This window comes from Hyperoodon ampullatus (genome assembly GCF_949752795.1).
Source record: "Hyperoodon ampullatus genome assembly, chromosome: 15".
Taxonomy (NCBI): Eukaryota; Metazoa; Chordata; class Mammalia; order Artiodactyla; family Ziphiidae; genus Hyperoodon; species Hyperoodon ampullatus.
Genome location: NC_136928.1, coordinates 62,190,426 through 62,200,782, shown reverse-complemented (window position 1 = coordinate 62,200,782; position 10,357 = coordinate 62,190,426).

Sequence of the window (10,357 nt, the reverse complement as noted above, 5' to 3'; positions counted from 1 at the left end):
AAATGATTACATAAAGACTAAACAACATGCTACTAAAAACCACTGGGTCAATTAGGAAATCAAAAAGGAAATTAAAAAATACCTTGAGACACATGACAGTGAAAACACAGCCATACAAAATCTATGGGATGTAGCAAAAGTGGTTCTTAGAGGGAAGTTCATAGTGATACAGGCCCTCCTCAAAAAGAAGAAAAACCTCAAATAGACAACATAAACTACCACCTAAAGGAATTAGAAAAAGATTGACATATATACACTAATATGTATAAAATAGAAAACAAGAATCTGCTGTATAAAAAAATCAAATAAAATTAAAAAAAGAATTAGAAAAAGAAGAACAAATAAAACCTAAAGTCAGCAGAAGGAAGGAAATAATAAAGATCAGAGAGGCAATAAATAAAATAGAGATTTAAAAAATAGAAAAAAAAATCAATAAAACCAAGAGCTAGTTCTTTGAAAGGGTAAACAAAACTGAAAAACCTCTGGCCAGGCTCACCAAGAAGAAAAGAGAGAGAACCCAAATAAACAAAATAAGAAATGAAAAAGGAGAAATCTCAACTGATACTGCAGAAATACAAAAAAGAAAAAAAAAATAAGAGAATACTATGAACAATTATATGGCAAGAAATTTAACAACCTAGAAGAAATGGACAACTTTCTAGAAACATACAGCCCACCAAAATTGAATCAAGAAGAAATAGATTTTTTTTTTAAATCCCTATAAATAAAAGCCCAGGACCAGATGGTTTAACAGGCAATTTCTACCAAACATACAAAGAAGAACTTATACTGATCCTTTTCAAACTCTTTCAAAAGATTAAGAGAAGGGGGCTTCCCTGGTGGCACAGTGGTTGAGAGTCCCCCTGCCGATGCAGGGGACACGGGTTCGTGCCCTGGTGCGGGAAGATCCCACATGCCGTGGAGCGGCTAGGCCTGTGAGCCACGGCCCCTGAGCCTGCGTGCCCGGAGCCTGTGCTCCGCAACGGGAGAGGCCACAACAGTGAGAGGCCCGCGTACCGCAAAAAAAAAAAAAAAAAAAAAAAAAAAAAGATTAAGAGAAGGGAACACCCGCAAAGACATTCTATGAAGCAACCATCACCCTGATACCAAAACCAGACAAAGATACCACCAAAAAAGAAAATTACAGGCCAATATCTTTGATGACTATAAACGCAAAAATTCAACAAAATATTAGCAAACCAAATCCAACAACTCATAAAAAAAGATCATACACCACAACCAAGTAGGATTCATCCCTAGTTCACAAGGATGGTTTGACATACACAAATCAATGTAATACACCACATTAACAAAAGAAAAGTCAAAAACCACATGATCTTCTCAACAGATGGAGAAAAAGAATTTGATAAAATTCAATCTCCATTCATGATAAATACTCTTACCAAAGTGGGTAGAGACGGAACACATCTCAACATAGTAAAAGCTATTTATGACAAACCCACAGCCAACACAATACTCAATGGTGAAAAGCTGAAAGCCTTCCCGCTAAAATCTGGAACAAGACAAGGATGCCCATTCTCACATCTTCTCTTCAACATAGTATTGGAAGTTCTAGCCACATCAGTCAGACAAGAAAAAGAAATAAAAGGTATCCAAATTGGAAGGGAAGAGGTAAAACGGACACTATTTGCAGATGACATGATACTATATATAGAAAACCCTAAGGACTCAAAAGAGAATGACACTATATATAGAAAACCCTAAGGACACAAAAACTACTAGAACTGATAAATGAATTCAGCAAAGTAGCAGGATACAAGATTAACATTCAGAAGTCAGTTGCATTTCTCTATACTAACAATGAAATATCAGAAAAGGAATGTAAAACAACATCTTTTAAAATCGCACCCAGGGGCTTCCCTGGTGGCGCAGTGGTTGAGAGTCCGCCTGCCGATGCAGGGGACATGGGTTCGTGCCCCGGTCTGGGAGGATCCCACATGCCGCAGAGCGGCTGGGCCCGTGAGCCATGGCCGCTGAGCCTGCGCGTCCGGAGCCTGTGCTCTGCAACGGGAGTGGCCACAACAGTGAGAGGCCCGCGTACTGCAAAAAAAAAAAAAAAAAAAAATCGCACCCAATATATATACATATATCTATATATATGAAAGACATATGCTGAGAACTACAAAACATTAATAAAGCAAATTAAAGAGGATTCAAAGAAATGGAAAGATATCCCATGATCTTCAACTGGAAGAATTAATATTGTTAAAATGCCCATACTATTCAAAGCAATCTACAGATTTAATGTGATCCCTATCAAATTAGCTATGACATTTTTCACAGGACTAGAACAAATAATCCAAAAATTTATATGGAACCATAAAAGACCCAGAATTGCCAAAGCAATCTTGAGGAAAAAAAGACAAAGCAGGAGGCATAACCCTCCCCGACTTCAGACAATACTACAAAGCTAAAGTAATCAAAATTGTGTGATATTGGTACAAAAACAGACATATGGATCAATGGAAAAGAATAGAGAGCCCAGAAATAAACCCACACACCTCCAGTCAATCTTCAAGAGAGGAGGCAAGAATATAAAATGGGAAAAAGGCAGTCTCTTCAGCAAGTGGTGCTGGGAAAGTTGGACAGGTGGATGTAAATCAATGAAGTTAGAACACACCCTGACACCATGCACAAAAATAAACTCAAAATGGCTTAAAGACTTAAACATAAGACATGACACCATGAAAACTCCTAGAAGAGAACATAGGCAAAACATTCTCTAACATAAATCATACCAATGTTTTCTTAGGTCAGTCTCCCAAGGTAACAGAAGTAAAAACAAAACTAAAAAAACGGGACCTAATCAAACATAAAAGCTTTTGCACAGCAAAGGAAACCATGAACAAAATGAAAAGACAACCTACGAAATGGGGGAAAATATTTGCAAATAATGATATCAACAAGGGCTTAATCTCCAAAATATACAAACAGCTCATACAATTCAACAACACAAAAACAAACAACCCAACTGAAAAATGGGCAAAAGACCTAAACAGACATTTCTCCACAGAAGACATACAGGTGGCCAGTATGCACCTGAAAAGATGCTCAACATGACTAATTATTGGAGAAATGCAAATCAAAACTACAATGAGGTACCATCTCATAGTAGCCAGAATGGCCATCATTAAAAAATCTACAAATAACAAATGCTGGAGAGGGTGTGGAGAAAAGGGAACTTTCCTACACTGTTGGTGGGAATGTAAGTTGGTACAGCCACTATGGAAAACAGTATGGAGGTTCCTCAGAAAACTAAAAATAAAATTACCATATGATCCAGCAATCCCAGTCCTGGGCATACATCCAGACAAAACTATAATTCAAAAGATACATGCACCCCCTATGTTCATAGAAGCGCTGTTCACAATAGCCAAGACATGGAAACAACCTAAATGTCTATCAACAGAGGAATGGATAAAGATGTAGTACATATATACAATGGAATACTACTCAGCTATAAAAAAAGAATGAAATAACGCCATTTGCAGCAACACGGATGCAACTAGAGATTTTCATACTAAGTGAAGTCAGAAAGACAAATACCATATATCACATCACTTATATGTTGAATCTAAAATATGGCACAAATGAACCTATCTACAAAACAGAAACAGACTCACAGACATAGAGAACAGACTTGTTGCCAAGGGGGAAGAAGGGAGGGAGGGAGATGGACTGGGAGTTTGCGGTTAGTAGATGTGAATGATTATATTTAAAATGGATAAACAACAAGGTCCTACTGTATAGCACAGGGAACCATATCCCATCTCCTGGGATAAACCATAATGGAAAAGAATATAAAAAAGAATGTATATATGTGTATAACTGAGTCACTCTGCTGTACAGCAGAAACTAGCACAACATTGTAAATCAATTATACTTCAGATAGATAGATAGATAGATAAAATGTCCATGTCCTAATCCCTAGAGCCTGTGAATGTTACCGTATATGTCAAAGGGGAATTAAGGTTGGTAATCAGCTGGCTTTAAAATAGAAATTATCCAGATGGGCCCCCTGTAACTGCAAGAGTGGAAGGAAAAGGCAGCAGGAGAGGAGAGTCAGGGGGATGTGTGACTACAGAAGAAGTGAGATGCGATATGAGACTGCCTGCCACTGGTGGCTTTGAAGATGGAGAAAAGGGGAGACAGCAGGAGCCAAGCTGGAAAAGGCAAGGTGTGGTTATTCTTGCCTAGTGCCTCCAGAATGCAACACTGCGGACACTTTGATTTTAGTCTAGTGAAGCTTGTGTCAACCTCTAACCTATATCACTGTAAGATAACAAATGTGTGTTGTTTGAAGCCACTTAAGTTTGTGGTAATTTGCTGCAGCAGCACTAGAAAGCTAAAACAATAACCCATCATCATAGAATGTACCTATCTCAACATTTTTCAACTAATGTTTATATAGTAAAGATTCATATCCCCACAATTCAATACAGCATTTTAAATGATGTTGGCACAGTCTTGAGTTATATTCCAAATATAATAGTTGGAATCATAGATGTTTGAAGAGCACAAACACTATCGACCAAGTGGATGTGCACTGGGACATCACTGACACTGAGAAGCCTGGCACATCATATTTAGTATGACCAGCCACTAACTCCTGTGCTGGTCCTGAATGCATTTCCTTAGTGTTTCCCATGGCCAACTAGCTCTTGTTTTCTCCTAGTGATATGGAGTCACAAATAAGATTGAGCAAGTGTCAAATTGTAGAGAAGGAATCCATGTGAGTAAGCAATCACAACAGAAAAGACTACTGCACACTAAGGAAACCTCACTGATGATCAAGAAGAGGTGTTTTAAGCATATTACATTCCAGCATCATTTTATTGTGTTTTAATTGTATTTCTAGGAAAGTGATTGGGGAATTTTGGCTGCAGTGAATCATAAATTTTTTTAGCATTTTCACACAGAAACTTTAATTTTCACAGGTTACTAACATTAAGCAGGAGATGCCTATATATGTAATGAAGATACATAGACAAAATAGAAGTTACAGTTCAAGTTAAGTTTTGTTTCACAGCCCTGGAAAAATTTTTTTTATAATATATACAATTCTTTTAGCTCTTTTCAGTAGTTGCACAATTTTACTTTTAATGCCAAATTGTCCTCCAAGTCTCAAGTTTGGGATTCTGTGACCATGCTCCTAATTTATTAGACGTGAAGAGACAGGCATGTAGTAAGTACCTTCTCATCCATTTTATTTAACCCAGTATGCTAATATATGTATTTTCCAGCTGCCTGAGTAAGGGGTCTCTTCCTCTGTCCATCCACAGAACTGTTCTCTGTACCTTAAAATACTAGCAGTTAGTAACATTCTATGCTTTTGGCATAAAAATGAAACATTGCTCCAAAACTAGACCTGGCTATCCAATTTAAGCCTATGCAATTTGAATTTACATTCTTCAACTCTGCAATATTTGTTGAAATGAGTACTAAGTACAAATCCAGCAAACCAAACCCTTAAGTGTATCAATGTTGTTTTGCGTGATTTCATCATGTCTCTAAAAAAAAAATGTTTATAGATTCAAAGAATACCATAGTTTAGCTTTAGTGTTTTCACACACAAAGGACTAATTTTCTTACTCTAACATGTATTTGAATTCTCCTGGTAAATCTTAATGTTCTCATATGGGCAAAAATAACTCTAAATGTAAAAAATGAGGTTCATGAACATTTCCCTTGGGTCAACAGTACAAGACAGTTAACATGCCTGTCAATGCCATATGCCCCTCCTTGTGGGGACAAACCATAACCATGGGTTTAGGAATTGCTCTAATAAGTGCAGCACTAAAACACTTTCTAATCATCTCTTCGACTCTCAAATAAGAATGATTTAAATATGTACTAGAACACCTATGATTTACTACTCAAATCTTTGGCAAGAAGGAAGTAAAGATTCTGGTCAATTTTGGGACAAGATGGTAGAGTAGAAGGACCTGAGCTCACCTCTTCTCATGAAGACACCAAAATCAAAACTAACTGCTGAACCACCACCAACAAGAAAGCACTGGAACCTACCAAAAAAGATATTCTTCCAAAGACAAAGAAGAAGTCACAATGAGATGGTAGGGGAGGAGAGGTATATTTATGATACAATCAAATCCCTTACCTGCCAGGTGGGTGACCCACAAACTGGAAAATAATTATATCACAGTTCTCTCACAGGAGTGAGAGTTCCAAGCCCCACATCAGGCTCCCCAATCTGGGGGTCTGGTATCGGGAGGAAGAGCCCCGAGAGCATTTGGCTTTGAAGACCAGCAGGGCTTGATAGCAGGAACTCCACAGGACTGGGGGAAACAGAAGCACCACTCTTGGAGGGCGCACACAAGGTCTCATGTACACTGGGACCCAGGGGAAAAAGCAGTGACTTCACAGGAGCCTGGGACAGACCTACCTGCTGGTCTTGGAGGGTCTCGTGGGGAGTTTGGGGTGGCTTTGGCTCACTGTGGGGACAAGAGCACTGGTGGTGGAGTTACTGAGTACTCACTGGAGTGAGCTGTCCTGGAGGCCACCAATTTGACACCAAGACCTAACCCCACCCAACAGCCCAAAGGCTCCAGGGCTGGGACACCACAGGCCAGACAACCAACACGGCAGGAAAACATCCCCACCCATCAGCAGACAGGCAGCTTAAAGCTTTCCTGAGCCCACAGCCAGCACTAAACACATCCTTTGACATGGCCCTGCCCACCAGAGGGACAAGGCCCAGCTCCACCCACCAGTGGGCAGGCACCAGTCCCTTCCACCAGGAAGCCTGCACAAGACTCAGACTAGCCTCATGCACCAGGGAGCAGACACCAGAAGAAAGAGGAACTACAATCCTGAAGCCTATGGGACCACAAACACAGAAAGTTAGACAAAATGAGATGGCAGAGGAATATACTACAGACAAACGAACAAGATTAAAATCTCCAGAAGAACAAAGTGAAGCAGAGATAGGCAATCTACATGAAAAAGAACTCAGAGTTATGATAGTTAAAGATGATCCAAGATCTCAGGAAAAAAATGGAGGCACAGATTGAGAAGATACAAGAAATGTTTAACAAAGACCTAGAATATTTAAAAGACAAGCAGATGAACAATACAATAACTGAAATGAAAAACACACTAGAAGGAATCAATAGCAGAATAAATGAGGCAGAAGAATGGATAAGTGAGCTGGAAGACAGAATGGTGGAAATCACTGCCACAGAACAGAATAAAGAAAAAAGAATGAAAAGAAATGAGGACAGCTTAAGAGACCTCTGGGACAACATTAATCACACCAACATTCCCATTACAAGGGTCCCAGAAGGAGAAGACAGAAAGGGTCTGAAAAAATATTTGATGAGATAATAGCTGAAAACTTCCTAACATGGGAAAGGAAATAGTCACCCAAGTCCAGGAAGCACAGAGAGTCTCATAAAGGATAAACCCAAGGAGGAACAACCGTGACACTTATTAATCTAACTGACAAAAATTAAAGACAAGGAGAAAATATTGAAAGCAACAAGGGAAAAGCAACAAATAACATACAAGGGAATCCCCATAAGGCTATCAGCTGATTTTTCAGCAGAAACTCTGCAGGCCAGAAGGGAGTGTCATGATATATTTAAGGTGATGAAAGGGAAGAACCTACAACCAAGATTACTCTACCCAGCAAGGATCTCATTCAGATTCCACAGAGAAATTAAAACCTTTACAGACAAGCAAAAGCTAAGACAATTCAGCACCACCAAACCAGCTTTACAACAAACGCTATAGGACTATAAAATACACAAAAGCACAACCACTTGTAGAGGATGCATGCACATGACAATGTACAACAGACATGTGAACTAACTTACATGACTGGAGACATGAACGCACGTTTGCATCTTTGAAATTTCTCAACTTGAAGGTTGTAGGGGACTTGCTGTATAGACTGCTATATCAAAATCTCATGGTAACTGCAAACCAAAAATCTACAATAGATATACACACAAAGAAGAAACAGGAATCCAAACACAACATTAAAGACAGTCATCAAATCACAAGAGAACAAAAGAGGAAGGGAAGAAAAAAGACCTATGAAAACAATCCCAAAACAATAACAAAATGGCAATAAGAACATACATATCAATAATTACCTTAAATGTAAATGGATTAAATGCTCCAACCAAAAGACATAGACTGGCTAAATGGATAGAAAAACAAGACACATATATATGCTATCTACAAGAGACCCACTTCAGATCTAGGGACACATACAGACTGAAAGTGAGGGGATAGAAAAATGTATCCCATGCAAATGGAAATCAAAAGAAAGCTGGAGTAGCAATACTCTTATCAGACAAAATAGACTTTAAAATAAAGACTATTACAAGAGACAAGGAAGGACAACATAATGATCAAGGAATCAATCAAGAAGAAGATATAACAATTTAAATATTTATGCACCCAACATAAGAGCACCTCAATATATAAGGCAAATAATAACAGCCATAAAAGGAGAAACTGACAGTAACACAATAATAGAGAGGGGCTTTAACACCCCACTTACATCAGTGGGCAGATCATCCAGACAGAAAATCAATAAGAAAACACAGGCCTTAAATGACACATTAGATCAGATGGACTTAATTGATATTTATAGAGCATTCCACCTGAAAGCAGCAGAATACACTTTCTTCTCAGGAATAGATCACACCTTGGGTCACAAATCAAGCATCAGTAAATTTTTAAAAATTGAAATCATATCAAGCATCTTTTCAACCACAACACTTTGAGATTAGAAATCAACTACAAGGAAAAAAAACTGTAAAAAACAAACACAGGGAGGCTAAACAATATGCTACTAAACAACCAATGGATCACTGAAGAAATCGAAGAGGAAATCAAAAAATTCCTAGGAATAAATGAAAACAAAAACACGAAGATCCAAAACGTATGGGACACAGCAAAAGTAGTTCTAAGAGTGAAGTTTAGAGCAATTCAATCTTACCTCAGGAAAAAAGAAATCTCAAAGAGCCTAACCTTACACCTAAAGCAATTAGAGAAAGAAGAACAAACAAAACCCAAAGTTAGCAGAAGGAAAGAAATCATAAAGATTAGAGGAGAAATAAACGAAATAGAGATGAAGGAAACAATAGAAACTATCAGTGAAATGAAAAGCTAGCTCTTTGAAAAGATAAACAAAATTGATAAACTTTTAGCCAGACTCATCAAGAAAAACAGGGAAAGGGCTCAAATCAATAAAAGTAGAAATGAAAAAGAAGAAGTTACAATGGACACCACAGAAATACAAAAGATCATAAAAGACTACTACAAGCAACTATATGCCAATAAAATGAACAATCTAGAAGAAATGGACAAATTCTTAGAAAGGTGTAATTCTCCCAAAACTGTACCAGGAAGAAATAGAAAATATGAACAGGCCAATCACAAGCACTGAAATTGAAGCTGTGATTTAAAAACTCCCAAAGAAAGTCTAGGACCAGATGACTTCACATATGAATTCTAGCAAACATTTAAAGAAGAGTTAGCACCTATCCTTCTGAAAGTATTTCAAAAAACTGCAGAGGAAGGAATGCTCCCAAACTCATTCTATGAGGCCACCATCACCCTGATACCAAAACCAGACAAAGATACCACACACACAAAAAGGAAATTACAGGCCAATATCACTGATGAACATAGATGCAAAAATCCTCAACAAAATATTAGCAAACTAAATCCAACAATACATTATGGACCATACACCATGATCAAGTGGGGTTTATCACAGGGGTGCAAATATTCTTCAATATTTGCAAATCAATCAGTGTGATACACCACATTAAGAAACTGAAGAATAAAAACCATATGATCATCTCAATAAATGCAGAAAAAGCTTTTGACAAAACCCAACACCCATTTATGACAAAAACTCTCCAGAAAGTGGGCCTAGAGGTAATCTATCTCAACATAGTAAAGGCCATATATGACAAACCCACAGTTAACATCATTCTCAATGGTGAAAAACAAAGCATTTCCTCTAAGATCAGGAGCAAGACAAGGATGTCCACTCTCACCAGTTTATTCAATGTAGGTTTGGAAGTCCCAGCCACAGCAATCAGAGAAGAAAAAGAAAGAAAAGGAATCCAAATTGGAAAAGAAGAATCAAAACTGTCATTGTTTGCAGATGACATGATAATGTACATAGAAAATTCTAAAGATGCTACCAGAAAACTACTAAGGCTAATCAATGAATTCAGTAAAGTTGTAGGACACAAAATTAATACACAGAAATTTGCTGCATTTCTACACACTAACAATAAAAGATTAGAAAGAGAAATTAAGGAAACAATCACATTTACCATCGCATCAA